Source organism: Neovison vison, chromosome 1, assembly GCF_020171115.1.
Source record: "Neovison vison isolate M4711 chromosome 1, ASM_NN_V1, whole genome shotgun sequence".
Lineage (NCBI taxonomy): Eukaryota > Metazoa > Chordata > Mammalia > Carnivora > Mustelidae > Neogale > Neogale vison.
The window spans coordinates 235,527,621-235,543,583 of NC_058091.1; positions in this window are offsets into that span (position 1 = coordinate 235,527,621).

A 15,963-nucleotide genomic window follows, 5' to 3' on the forward strand; every position below is an offset into this window, starting at 1 on the left:
TCCAGAGTTTAAAGTGGAGGAATGGGAGAGAAATTGGAGGAAATATCCTGGCGAGACAGTATTGTAATTGCACCTTGAAGGATCGTAGAGTCTAGAAAAAAAGGTACCATACAGAAGGGAAAACAAAACTGTTGAAGGAGTGTGTGTGCCTGCGCGCGCGTGCGTGTGTGTGTGTGTGTGTGTGTGTGTACGCGCGCATGCGCAGGAGCCTAAGCGTGGGCACAAGCAGGAGTATGGAAGCTGGGAAAGAACAGGGCATGATCCGGTTTCGCTACAACAGAAGGTACCTGTGGAGGAGGAGTGGGAGGACTGCTGAGGAGTTTGCACTTTAATCTCTCCACTGGGAGTAGTGACTGAGTTTCTGAGGAGGCCTGACCGGAACAAGTTTCTCAACAACAGCTACTCCCACAAGGTGAGGGAGGACTCATCCACCCCTGTCCTGCCTCCTCCCTTGTCCCCTCTCAAAGGGGCCCCTCCTGCTCAGCTCAGCGATTTCCCCCACAGCCTCTGCTGAAGGGTGTGGCTTTGACATCAAAGTTCTAAACCTTTCAGTTTTTGTAACAAGCAGCAAATATCTTTCTCTCCCCACCCCAGTCATGGAGGAAAGAGAAATCAAGGTAAAAGCTGCTCTATGACCATTTGGCAAAGTGAAGAAATGCACCCATTTAGGGCATGACATTGAGTGATGGTCAGCAAGACTTATCTAAAGAAGGGTGAAGATGCTTTAAGTGTGTTGTTGTGTCCATGTTTCCACTCATTCATTCATTCATTCAACAAATATTGGTTGAGCATATTCTATGTGCCAGGCAGACATTGCTCTAGGCATTAGTGAACCCCAAGTAACCAAAGCTCCTTTGTGGAGTTTACATTCGAGACTATAATCAAATAAACAGAGCAGGTGTCAGGTGACGATGAGCACAAGATGACAAAGGAGGGCAAGGAGGATATCAATTACTATGTTGCAGGAGAGGGACGTCAGTAAGCAAAGAGGGCAGGGGTGACAAGGAGAGCCCTGGGAGAAATGTGCGCTCTTTGGTAGTTTAAGCCTAAAAGGCTTCTTCCTGGCAGGTGAACTAGAGTAAGTACTGATATTCAGCCATCAATACTAACGGTAATAGATATAATAGTAATGCCTATTATTATATGTATAGAGACTTTCACTGTGCTAAGCCTGATTTCACTTATTCTTCACAATTAACCAATAAATATCATTAGTGTGACACTTTTAGGTGCAAAAGAAATTGAGGAAAAGAAAGGAAGGAGGGAAGGAAGGGAAGAAAGGCAGAAAGAGGAAAAGAGGAAGGGGAAGGGGGAAGGAGGAAGGGAGGAGGGGAGGGGAGGAAGGGAAGGGAAGGGAAGGGGAAGGGAAAGGAAGGAAAGGAAAAGAAAAAAAGAGAAAGAGAGAAACCAAGGGCTCAACTAAATAACGTAGCCTGCCCCAGTCATCCTATTCACACGCACAGAGCATGGATCTGATTGCAGACAGTCTGACTCCAGAGCCTGCACTCTTCACCCAGACACCGGATTGGGGTACAGAGATAAATAAATCGTGGGATTGCTCATAGTCTGGTAAGAGAGACAGACTCATAAACAAATAATCCCAGCACAGCGATAGGAGCTATAATTGAGGTATAATGGAGTTAAGGAGACACAGAGGAAAGAGTGATTAAGTGCCTGACCAGGGATGGGGTGAGGGGGGTCATCAAACTGCAGACATTTGTGTCTATGTAATTCATGACTCTCTCTGGGCTCACTTAGCCACAACGAATCTGCAGTTCCTTCCCAAGCCTCTTTCTGGTGGATTTCCCCCGTCTGCCTTCACAGGCTGTGGTTTGTCAGCCTCATCCTGCACAAAGGAGGTAGTTCTGACATAGGGTCCGCACGGAGTCATTAGAACGGTTCTGGAGAAGGAAGAAAAATAGTCAGGTAGCAATTTACCGTGACTACCCTCAGAGGCGGGTGAGGAACATGACAACCAGGTGAAGTAAGGTGAGCTCCCCATGCCATGTTATAATGGAGGAGGAATGGGGAAAGGATGCTGGCTCTCCACCCAAAAGGTCATGCGCACTGTGCAGGCAGCTGAGAGCACAGAGGCTCAGGCAGGAAACCTGCATCCCCTTACTAGCACGATTTCCCTCAAACACCCCATTCTTAACCTTGTCTGCTGATGAACTTCACAAAATTCATGAACCCACCCTGAAACTGTATGTAAAATTCTATGTACCTTTTTGGCATTTTCTAGAGATTACTGACCTCATACACATTTTGAAATAGTATATGGTCCCCCGAGGAGGTGTAGACCTACGTATTAAATACATTCAGAGTTGTTACTCCTATAGATTGAAGTATAATATAGTCTTATTTACAGGCATCATTCAGAAGGCCTGAAAAGTCTACGTAAATGCATTGATACCATTGTTATAAATCATATTCATCAAAATTCTTGCAAATCAGTGTTGCCACTAGGGCCCCACTTCATGACTTCAGGGCTTGTCCTTGATTATACTGTGTACAGTGGACCTTTTCTCTTCCTTTTGGCACTTCTGTGTGGGAGGACTAGCTTTTGAAGGCTACAGTGTAGTGTTGGTTCTCAACCTTGTTGTGTACGGGGGTATGGGAGGGGTGCAGTGTTAGATTGGGAAAAACAGTATCACATCACACTTCTCGTGTTTTCAAGTCACACACACCCTCCCACCCATCCCTTCTCTACCCCCTACCCCTATTCCAGTCCTTTACTGATGCTGCCCAATGACAAATATGCCACAGGCCGAAATGTCCTCTTTAAGAACCATCACTTTTGGTTACCTGTCCTCAGAGGTCAAGAAAAAAATTATGGGATGAGAAAACTCACCTCCAGATGTATAACTCTAAAGTGCACTGGAAAAACGGACTATTAAACCTAACTTTATATTCTCATGGACCTGCTATTGGAAGGCACTGGGAAAAAGAAAATCTAAGATGAGAACTTGGCATTGGTGATTCCCTCCTGCTAGATAACTGTGAGTCTGAGAGTGACACAAGGCAAATATTACTAGCTTTTCAGAAGTACTAAAGGAGAATTTGAAGACAAGGATCTATCTCATTGACAGAAAAAGCCAGATGAAATTTTAAAATGTGGATGTTCATTTTCAACCGAAACGTTTGCCTAACAGCCTTTATATAAAAGCAGCCTTGCTGTTGTGATAAAGAGTGAGAAACCTAGGACTACAGATGATCAGAGCCTCTTGTCTCCCCTAATGAGAAACAAGTGCAGCTATGTAATGCATGTGTGAGCCTAGCATGTATGCATAAGCTGGACTCAGAGGAAAGTGTGCTATGCACAAAACCAATCACATCCACTTCCGGTGGGGTGGAAGGGGTGGTTAGGGAAGCAAATATCCGTTCCTGAAATCACAGCCTGAGGTAGAATTGCTGCTGACAGAAATATTACAAACAGGTTACTACTGGTTGGCTCTCCTCCCCTCATACTTCAGCCCAATTAGAGGCACGTGGAACCTGTAGGATCGTTTTTCAAGATAAGCCTAAAACTTCTACAGAAGATTTAATTAACAACCTGACTTGTGTTATATGAAGCATTCCAGAGATCAGCTGCCAAAGAAGGAAGTCAATAAACAAGTAAGCAATTACAAAGCCCTATCTCCTGTTCGCCTTGATTCATTAATGATTCAGTAAGGACATCGCATTCCACATCTTGCCCCATTTTTTATTAATAAAATTTAAATCTGAAGGAAAAGGGGGAACCCGAGCGATATATTATTATAGCAATCAAAATAAGCAACACCTCTCTCTCCCTCTAAATTTTATATGAAGAAAACATTGACATCACAACTGCTGTCAGAGACTTTAGAGTAAGACCCTACTATTTCTCAATCTCTTCTTGTTTAAAAAACAAAAGTTTAAGAATGAGATGAAAATGAAGATGGAAATATCACTTGAAGTGCTTTCAATATGCATAGTAACTATTATTACAATAATAAGCCAGGACAATGCATTATGTCTTGACAGGTAGAAAATCATCATGAGTATTTTGCAATATCCATAGCTAACAGGCTGGAAAGAAAGTTAGTCTAAAAAATAAAATGGCATTCATCAGATCTCTCAAATAAATATATGACGATTTGTGTTTTAGGAACCATTTGTGTATGTTTCTGTGCATCTGGAATTTAGGAACGGAAAAGTCCTGAGAAGTCTTTTCACCATCAGATGGGTGATTATTGGACTCAGGTTTGTATCCCCCAGGGGCACTGAATGCTCTCCAAGACAAGAATCATATCCATTTTTGTTCATCACCGGAACCCATCACCAGCATCAGGCACAGTGCCTGGCACTGTGTTCAACAAACAGTCACTGGATATTGACATATCCCCATTCCAGGTCTGGTTCTTTCATTTCTCAGTTGAGGAAGTTGAGGCCAAGAACAGCTAAAATCCTCATATTACACATCTAATGGTAAAACTGGCTCTAGAATGACCCTCTGCCTCCTTCCAATTCATTAAGGAGAACTGCTGTTTTGTGCAACTTTTTATCACTCCTTTACAGTATGACTGTTCTAAAGGAAAACAGAATCTTTTATCTTAGTCCTTGTTGGAAAGATAGTAGGATTTTAACATATCTTTGGAATCTTGCCTTTGACACTTTGTTCTTGGGGAGTGCCCTGAAGAGAAAAATGTGGGCACTAGGAAGAAAACTTAGTCCTTGCCTCAGCAAACTGTTAAAAAACTCCTTTTGCTTTCTTCTAATAGGTGAAAAGTTTTGAGAGAGACTCTGCAGGTATGTTTTTGGGGTTTGCTTTGTTTTGTTTTTTTTAAAAAAGATTTATTTATTGTTTGAGAGAGGGAGCATGCACCAGTGGGAGGAGGGGCAGAGGAAGAGGGAGAGTCTCCAGCTGACACCCCCCTGAGCTCGGAGCCCTCGGTTGGGCTTGATCTCATGACACAACCAAAAGTCAGACACTCAACCAATGGAGCCATCCAGGTGCCCTAGCAGCTATGTTTATTTTAAAAACTGCAAAACTAAGTGCTACTCAAGTTCTTCTGAATAAAATGGTCACCGCTTATGATGATGACTAGTTGTGAATAATAGTTTGGATACTTTTAAAAATTTTCAATCAAATCCCCTTAGATTCTGAACAGGTATAATTAGTCAAAAAATTCTTTTAAATAGGCTTGATGCTCAATGTGGAGCCCAATATAGGGCTTGAACTCACAACCTTGCGATTAAGACCTGAGATCAAGACCTGAACTGAGATCACGAGTTGAATGCTTAACTGACTGAGCCACCCAGGCACCCCCAATTTTCTTATTCAGTGTCTAGCACAAACTTGGTACAATAGGCTACATATTTATACAAGTATACATGTATTATATATTTATAAACTTTAGATGCTAGTATATGCCCTAATTTTTAGGTATAAGCTGTTTTGGCCAAAGGAGAGTCCCTGACGTCTTTCCTGAAGTAAGTATCAGGCACTGAAATTTGTGAGCTTCAATTTCTATACATGGCAAGCAAGCTCCATTATCATGCAATTGGAGAAGAACCCCGGAGCCAGTCTGCCTGGGTGAGAATGGTGGCTGCACCCCTTATAAAGTAGATCACTGAGGGCGAGTTAGCATGTTCTCTTCCAAGTACACCCAGGCCCTTACACACCTCAGTTTTCCCATCAGTAAAATGGGAAAATAACATTTGCCTCACAGAGATCTTGTGAGAATGAATCAAGCAACATATGTAAAATACTTAGGGCAGTGTTTGGTGTATAGTGCCCACTAAATGAATGCTTTTTATTACTCAATTATAAACAAAATGGTTTTTTTTAACTACTTCTTTTTTTTTTAAGATTTTTTTTTTTGACAGATAGAGATCACAAGTAGGCAGAGAGGCAGGCAGAGAGAGAGGAGGAAGCAGGCTCCCCATCGAGCAGAGAGCCCAATGTGGGGCTCAATCCCAGGACCCTGGGATCATGACCTGAGCCCAAGGCAGAGGCCTTAACCCACTGAGCCACCCAGGCGCCCCTAAACAAAATGTTTTTGAGAACAATAATTTTGCTTGTGTATTTGTTCCAAAAGGAAGAAAAACAGCCTCCTTGCTCCCTCAATGTAAATGAATGTCTAGTAATACTTTGTGGGAACAGCCCTCCCCCACTCCACGTTTCTGGAGTGCAGGTCGTGTTGATGCCACCTTTGTTCCAATTGTGCGCATATGACTCATTGGTTATTTCATATTCCCTGCCACCATGATTCACCAGCAACGGGCATGGGGTGCAATCAGAGCCAGAGGTGTGACTTGACGGCATTTGCTGAGATCATGGGATTATAATACTGTCGGAGGCACTGGATTCAAAGATACCTGAAGCTAACTGTACCCTGAACTTGCCATCCATGGGGACAATGAATTCCTTTTTACAACATAAGCCACTTGCATTTGTTCTTTACTATCTGTGATCCAAGTCATATAAACTTATATAGAAGAGCTGCCTAGGAAGAGCTCACAAAAAACATAGGTGATATAAGTGATTTAGTTGGTGCCAGAGAGGAAAAATAATGTGGTTAAGCACACAGACTCTGAAGCCAACTGCCCAGATATAAATCCTGATACTAGAGCTCAGCAGCTGCAGGACTTTGGACAAGTCACTTACTTATTTGTGCCTCCATACCATCCTCTGTAAACTGCAGGCAATGAGAATATCCACCTTCCAGAGGTGTTTTGAGGATTAAGTAAGTTAGTATATGTAAGGTCCTTAGAACAATGCCTGAGATGTAACATGTGCAAATGGGACACAAGCCCATTTTTTCACTATTATTCAGATCTTAAATAAGTGGTGGCATAGTGTACCAAAGAAAAGGTAGGGAAAATGGCTCTTATGTCATGCCAGCTGAGATTTTTCTGTATACAAAGGAAGAAACTGCTAAATTAAAAATGCCTCTTTGTAGCACTTTCCTGAATAGATATTTCTTCAAAGAAGTCATACAGATGGCCAACAAGCATGTGAAAAGATGCTCGACGTCACTAGTCACTAGGGAAATGCAAACCAAACCCACAAGATATCACCTCACACCTATAGGAATGGTTACCATCAAAAAACCCTAGAAAGTCACAAGTATTGGGTGGGATGTGGAGAACCTGAAATGCTTGTGCAGTTCTGGGGGGAATGTAACGAGCATTCACTCTGGAAAACAGCACCATGGTCGTTTCTTAAAAATTCAAAAAGTTAAAAGTAAAAAAATAAAAATTACCTTATGATCTAGCAGTTCCACTTTTCAGTATAATCCAAAGTTATTGAAATCGCGGTCTTGAACAGATACCTGTACGTCCATGTTCACAGCAGTATTATTGACAGTAGCTGAAAGGTGGAAACATGCCAAATGTCCATCAGTGAATGAAAGGATAAACAAAATGTGGTATACACATACAATGGGATGTTGTTCAGCCTTAACGGTAAAGGAAATTCCTATTTATGTATTTATTTGAGAGAGCACACACCGGGAGGGGAAGGGCAGAGGGAGAAGGAAGGAATCTCAAACAGACTCCACACTGAGCGTGGAGCCTGACACGGGACTCGATCTCAAAACCCTAAGATCATGACCCAAATCTGAAACCAAGTGTCGGACACTTAACTGACGGCACCACCCAGATGCCCCAACAGTAAAGGAAATCCTGTCCCTGCTACGACACTGAGGGACATTGAGGATATTATGTTACATAAAATAGGACAATCACAGATAGACAAATATTGCATGATTCCAAGTATATGAAGCATGTAGGGTTGTCAAGAAACTAGAAACATAAAGCACAATTGAGGTGGCTAGGGCTGGAACAAGGCGTAATGGGCAGCTGAATGGATAAAGAGTTTCAGTTTTGCAAAGTGACAAAGGGCTGGAGATCGGTTGTGCAGCAATGTAAATACTGAACTGTAAACCTAAAAATCGGTTATGATGATACATTTGATGTCATGAGTATTTTTCTATAACTAAAAATGAAAAAATTTAAATAAAAAGAATTCTTTAAGTACCTCTGGTCGCCCTCTAGGTAGCATGGTATCTGATACCGCTGGAACTCACTGACATTGAATGAATAAATGAATACTCCTGGAATAAACCTAATGACAAAACAAGAGAAGGGCGAGGGAGTTTAAAGAGTGGAAATATTTGTGGAGTAAAATGGAATCAAGTGTCAAGTGCTATGTGAAAATTTATTATGTGGATGAGAAGACAGACTACATAGTAAAAAAGTATAGGGCATGGGGTCTGTAGATATTGGTTCCAGTCTTGACTCATTAACTCATTTGTTTTTCTCATTCATAAAATATTTACTGAGCACCTACAACTTGCCAGCCACAGGCACTGTTCATGTGCATCAGTGAACAAGACTCTCCTGCCACGTGGGGCTTATTTCTAGTGGGAGAGGATAGCAATATTGAACTTCTGGTTCGAGTTGGATGTGTGACATCAGACAAGTCCCACAAGTTTTCTGGGTCCTAATTTCCTCATATGTACAATGAGATGCGTGTGTCAGGAGGAACAAAGTGACACTTTTCCTTCTCACATTCCAAAGGATTTGAAAATTACATGTAAATATGGAACAAGGACAAAAGAAACCACTAGGGGGCAAAATGAGCACGGCATAAACATTGTACTGATGTAAAATGTGAGAAACAAAAACAAGATTTCACTCATATGTGGAATTTAAGAAACAAAACAAATGAGCAAAGGGGAGAAAAGAGAGAGAGAGAGAGAGAGACAAGCCAAGAAACAGATTCTTATGTATAGAGAACAAATTGATGGTTCCTGGTGCGGGGAAAGGGGGGTGGTGTTGGTGATGGGGATTAAGGAGAGAACTTGTCCTCGTGAGCACCAGGTAATACATGGAAGGGTTGAATCACTATACTGTATACCTGAAACTAATATTACACTGTATATTAACTGAAATTAAAAGAAACCTGTAAAAGAATTTTTTAAAAAAGGAGTCATCCGGCACCTGGGTGGCTCAGTGGTTAAGCCGCTGCCTTCGGCTCAGGTCAAGATCTCAGGGTCCTGGGATCGAGTCCCGCATCAGGCTCTCTGCTCAGCAGGGAGCCTGCTTCCCTCTCTCTCTCTCTGCCTGCCTCTCCGTCTACTTGTGATTTCTCTCTGTCAAATAAATAAGTAAAATCTTTAAAAAAAAAAAAAGGAGTCATCCTTTTTGTGTGAAAAAATAAGCAAATAATGAGTGTTGTATATTATTGTAGGTAGAGAAAGCTCTACAGAATAGTTATCCCAATAACTATTCAAATAACTATGCTTTATTCTATGAATAAAGTACTTGATTTAGAGATCATGTTTGTCTGAGGAATAACAGCAGTTAAGACGCAGAATGCTTGATTATTAATTGAAAAGCGTCACTAAAATGCATATAAGACCATGTCTACAGAACCACAAAATACCAACATTGCACTGGGTGTGGTGCAAAAACCATGAATACTGTTATGCTGAAAAGAAATTTAAAAAAAAGATTTTATTTATTTATTTGACAGAGAGAGATCACAAGTAGGCAGAGAGGCATGTAGAGAGAGAGGGGGAAGCAGGTTCCTTGCTGAGCAGAAAGCCCAATGCGGAACTCGATCCCAGGACCCTGAGATCATGACCAGAGCCGAAGGCAGAGGCTCAACCCTCTGAGCCACCCAGGTGCCCCTCAACCAACATTTTCGGTCTTTTTTTTTTTTTTTTTAACATTTTCAGTCTTGATGCAGTACTTTACCCTTTATTAGATGTGAGGATCTGATACATATTTAGAATTCTTTCACTGCTTCATTGTTACCAAAGCGTATCAGTCTCTTTGATTACAAAAGCAAATGTATATTTTTCCCCTTGTATCCCACTGGGAAGTGGTAGTTTTAAAATGTAAAAAATGTTTTTGACAGTCTTCTTTCAAAAGCTGGAGCTTAATTCCCTATTCCTTGGTTATATGCCAACTTTAGTGATTTCTCGCCAATAGCATGTGTTAAAAGTGACACTGTGTGATTTCCAAGGATAGTGCAGAAGGAGGAATACAGCTCCTGGCTGACTCTGTCTTTCAGGATACTCTTCCTCAGAACACAGCCACCGTAATCTGAAAAAGGCCATGTTATAGGGAGAGGCGCATGTAGGTATAACGACTGAGTGCTGCATCAAAGGTTCCAATCAGGAACTAGCCTCAGAAGTCAGACCTGTAAAGAAGTGAGCTCTCAGATGATTGCAAACCCTAGCCTTTAGGTTCCCCAGCTGAAGCTGTGTGGAACAGAGATGAACTCTCCTTGATAAGCACTGCCCCAAATTACATATTTGTGAGGAAAATTAATGTTATTATTGTTTTAGGCCATAAAGTTTTGAGGTGTTACTTTTACAAAGCAATAGAGAACCAGAACAGGAGCTAGTTGTCTTTGGGAATATGGCCCAATAATTTCATAAAAATAAACTGCCTGAGGATTACATCAGTGCTTCTGTGGTCTCCAACTGGAATGGACCCACTCCCACCTTCCCTGAAAACAATAAAAATATGCTCAAGTTATGCTATCGCTCACTGCCAAATCTCATGTGCACTGACGCTCGGGACTACACAGTCTTGGAGACAGATCAAGCCTTGTCCTTCCAGGCATCATTTTCACTGACATCCATTGGCAGGTTACTATCAATGTTCTCCCAAGCAGCCCATCTGCAAAGAGAGTCTTTTCTTAGTCTGGACTTTCTAGTTCACAAACGAGGAACGGCAAGCTTGGCTGGATAGAAACTCGGTAATGACTTCATCAAGCAGGAAGCCCTGAGGAACAGGAGCATTTCTCCAGGCGGGTTACTGAAGATGGCTAGCTTGCAGCCAGTTTGCAAGGAAGATGGGAATACTGGGCTTCTTTGAGCTTAAAACACCAAAAGGCAGAAGTAGAGTCTGTGTGTCATTTATAGTGACTGGCACATGTTAGATTCTCAGTAAATATTTGTTAAATAAATAAATATCACAAACACAGCATTATTTAATGCCTTATTGTTAGAATACTAAATGTTACATCCTAATAGAGCATCTTATGTAATGAGATGGTTACAATGACTCACTTATTCACCATCTCATCTTCATTCATCACCTACCATCTGAAAGTCACAGAAAGGATATAAAGATGAATCTGACACTAACCAGAACAGTAAAGTTGATCAAATTCTTTGTTCTGAGCAACTATTCAGCCTATCATTGAAGGAGGGATTGGCAGAACATATGACACTCAACACTGGACAGATGAGATTGGCAGCAGCTTTTTCATCACATTTACCCACAGCCCTTATGAGGAGGGCACTGAAAGCCATGCAGAGCCATGAAGGGTTGGCACACAGGAATAGAGTGAGCCAGCACAGGCCATGGGGGAACTCTGTAGTGTCAAGAGGGTGGGGTGATTCCCAGCTTTCTACAGGGGTATATGATTGGCTTATAGGAAGCTCATTGGAAGGTAAAACCAATTAGGTTGGAGGCCATGTTGGGTGGAGCTGGTGTGGCTGATGGGGGAGCTAGCAGGTGTGGAGCATTTCCTGCTGGGTAGGGGCAAGAGAAAAGGAAGTCACTGCTAGGCTTTTGGGGCCCCATGAGGGTCTGAAAGGTCAAGACAGCATTTGAAATTTAGATCTTATAGTACATCTCTTGGCCTCTGATATTCCCTTGTAAAATCAGGTGGTGGGAAACAAGTGATCTCAAGGCTCCCATCAGTTTTAATTCTCTTTAATTCTCATTAGGTGAAGCCACTCAAATGAGAGGTCACTCTCAGAGGCACTTGCTGTCCTGATTTGTCTGTGAAGACCTGTCTATTTTTGTCGATGTTGGCGATATCTCTGCAAATTCAGGCTAATCTCCTAGGGCCCTCTGAAAATGTTAAGGTGAAGTTGAAGCACTTTATTTCCAGTGAGTGGGAAGGGGAGTACATTAGAACATTTAGCACAGAAGTCAATTTTGGCATTATCAAAAAGAGCTCTTAGAGAGTCCAGGAAAAAAAAATGATATTTATAGGCTCCAAATCAACTATTCTTTTAAGTAATATTAAGTTTTTTAAAGTAAAATCTTAGCAAGAGTTAAGAAATGTTTATATTTTCTTTCAGAGGTAAAAATTCATGATCTCAGCCAGTATGGGATTTTTGAGTCTTATTAGATGCTGCAAATTTAGGACTACAGGGGAAGAGTCAAAAGCACCTTGCTTGTTTAATTTCAATCAGAAGGAAAAAATGTTTGTCTTTGACTTCCAAACCTAAATTTGCATTACGTAATAAAAACTGTAAGTTTGGGGCACCTGGGTGGCTCAGAGGGTTAAGCCTCTGCCTTCGTTCAGCTCAGGTCTTGATCTCAGGGTCCTGGGATCGAGCCCCACATCGGGCTCTCTGCTCAGCAGAGAGCGTGCTTCCCCCTCTCTCTCTGCCTGTCTCTCTGCCTTCTTGTGATCTCTCTCTCTCTCTCTGTCAAATAAATAAAATCTTTAAAAAAAAAAAAAGCTAAGTTTGATTTCCCATGCCTCTGTTTCAACATAAAATTATCCTCATCTCAGGAAAAGAACTTAAGTTAATGTTATCAATAGTCTTAGTAACAAAGACTATCTAAGTACATAAAGAGCATTATGGTTAAGAGAGAGTCATCTGCTCTCTCTAATAGTCATAAGAGTAACTGTTCTCTGCTCAGAAAACATGTGTTCTCCAAGATTTAAGAAAGAATTAAAGAAAGTAGAATAATAATGAAAAGAGTGTGCTGCCTATGGGTTTCAAGCTAGGATGCTCTCCTACTTGGCTACCTGGCCCAGTGACCTATTTCTTATTCTGGCCAGACACCATTATTATCAAGACATTAATATGAAATCAAATAAAAATAAAAAATTAAAATTGTATAGTTTGGACATGTGACCTCCAAAGAATGTTTCAAATTTACATTTAAATTTATCTGGCTTAAAGCTCCCAGACCAGCAATATCTTGTGTTGGAAATATTGCCTTGTAACAAAATAAAGTTTAATATGACTGTCTTTACAACAGTAAAGAGTTAAACTGTAATGAAAAGCTGTGTTGCTTGCAATGTCTAACTGAGCATCATGAAAATTTCTAACAGAAAAATATAAAAAATGAATTGCCTTAGGAAAGTGTCATGTATTAAACTTACAGTCATTTCTAGGCTGCTCTCTTACTGACGATAATAAAACCTGATCCCTCCATCATTTTAAGAAGCATTATATTAAATTTTTTATGGCAATTGTTTTAGTGGCTAGGACACTGCCATTTTTCTTCTTTGAAAATGAACATATTTTCCACAACATAAGTCATCTTATGCACTGTGTCCTGATAAACTCTGTGAAGAGGAGAGAAAGGGAGATAAAGCAGAAAGATGAGCACATTTTCTTTAATGTTTGAAATAACATGAAACACACCAAGAAAATAAAATATGGGTACCACTGTTCAAAATTTTCAAGTATGACTGTTCTAATGTATTAAACCAATAGTACCTGACATCAAAAGGTATGTGTGAGAGTAAAATGCACAACACGGAGAAGCCCAATTGGGAAAATATAGGACAGAAGATGACAGAAGCATACTTCTAATATACTCCATAGGATCAAATGGCAAATTATAAGACAATACAATATCTGCAGGGAAGCATCAGAGTGAATGTATGTAATTGATTTTGGAAAGAGATAGTTTGTTCAAGCCCAATCACGGCCATTCTTCAAAGTCCATTTTGGTTGCTGACAAAATCCTACAGCTTCTATAGCTATATAGATGTAGCAATGACCATAAGTTCAAATATTCACTGAGTACTTAGTATTTAGGCCTTGATTTTGCAGGCATTATCTCAAACAATCTTTGTAGCAAGCACATAAGATGAATACTGTTACCCTCTTGCTCTTTACCCAAGAGAAAAGTAAGGCACAGTGACTTTGCTAACTTCACGGCAAGTAAGTGAGAGAGGATGTAAATCCAGGCCATCTGGCTTCAGACATGCTCCCTTAACCACTATACACTATTAATTCAATTACATGATGAATATACACTATTAATTCAATAACCCTCTGAACATGAGGTAATTTGTCATGTGCCCAATGAGAAGATTACAAAAAATATTTTATATCAATTTGAATATATACACATTTGAGAATATAGATACAACCATCAACTAACTGCAATTTTAGTGTGTATATGTGTCTATATATATATGCATATATATGTAGGTACATATAAAATACTTTATATATATGAAATCACATGTTAGGTAAATTAGCTTATTCATTAAAATATTGCCCTTTTTAACAATTTTTTTATTATGCTAGTCACCATACAGTACATCATTAGTTTTTGATGTAGTGTTCCATGATTCACTGTTCGCCAATAACACCCAGGGCTCCATGCAATCCGTGCTCTCCTGAATACCCATCACCAGATATTGCCCTTTTTATGTTCATGTTATATGACACAACAATACAGACTAGTGGTTTAGCACAAGGACTCTGGAGCCAGACCGGGTTCAAAGCTCAGCTTTAGTATTTCCTACCTTGTAATGTTTGACAAGTTATTTAACCTCTCTGTTCTCAGTTTCATCATATGTCAAGTATGTAGTACCTAACTTGTCAGGCTGTTAGGAAAAGTAACTGAGTAGAAATGTATGAAGGACTCAGAGCAGTGCCCGGCACATAGTAACTATATGCTGGTGTTAGCTCTTACATTTTTTTCTACATGCTTCACTCTCACCTTTGGCAGGAGGGGTTCTGCCATCACCAGCCTAGTCTTCTGCGTTTTACAGTACCTCCCTTTCTAAGTTGTTCAGGATACACAACGTCCACTACCGCCTCTGAAGTTCTTACTCTAAACCACAATATCCATTCAGCTAATATTAGAAATGCTTGATTTGCTATTTGAGAGGTTGTCGGATCTCTACAATAAAAATACAGCATGGCTTCAAAAAAGTATCTTTAAAAGCCCTGTTGTTGGTTTTGTTTTTGTTTTTGTTTTGTTTTCTTAGCATGAGGCACTTGGAATATTCACGTCAAAATCCCAAGAATAAATGCTAAAATGGGGTTAAATGTCTTTGCCTTTTAAAAACCCAATTTGTCTGAGAGCATCCAGTGTTGTTCCAGGCAAATCTGATTTCCCAAGATAGTAATTTACTGTTCTAAGTAAAATAATTGAAATAACAGAAGAAGAATTTGAGGAGGAAACTCATTTCTAAGGGATAAAGAATAATTTGGAGGACATATAATTGTCATATTTGGGAAATGGAGTTATATCATTAATATTCAGGGATAGTGAAAATAGATCTTGGGCATTTACACTGGTTTTCACCACAATTATTAGGTTTCATTATGCAACTTGACATGATAAGTACACAGCTGTCAAATCCCCACCTCATTTGGTTCTGGTGGATATAGCTGAGAGGAGGGGAAACTACCCATGCTCAAACCAGAATTTCCTGACAAAATTCCCCATGACATATTTACTATAAAACAGAGGGGAGGGGCGCCTGGGTGGCTCAGTGGTTTAAAGCCTCTGCCTTCGGCTCAGGTCATGATCCCAGGGTCCTGGGATTGAGCCCCGCATCAGGCTCTCTGCTCGGCAGGGAGCCTGCTTCCCTTCCTCTCTCTCTGCCTGCCTCTCTGCCTACTTGTGATCTCTGTCTGTCAAATAAATAAATAAATAAAATCTTAAAAAAAAAACAAAACAGAGGGGAAAGAAGCCAACTCTAAAATCAAAGCACAATTTCACTGACATCCTAAAAAAAAAAAAAAAGAAGTTTTCCGTGTTTATGAAGTATGTAAGTGTTACTGTGTATTCTAGCATGACTGTCAAACTAATTAGAAGATACCACTCATAATTAGAATGTTGTTGTTGTTGCTGTTGTTATTATTATTATTATTTTGGTCACAAGTTTGGTAACTGACATATTAAGTTCCAGGGATGACTGAGCCACTGTTACAAGTGCACTTCATGTTCTGTCAACTCTTGACTTGGTTAAGG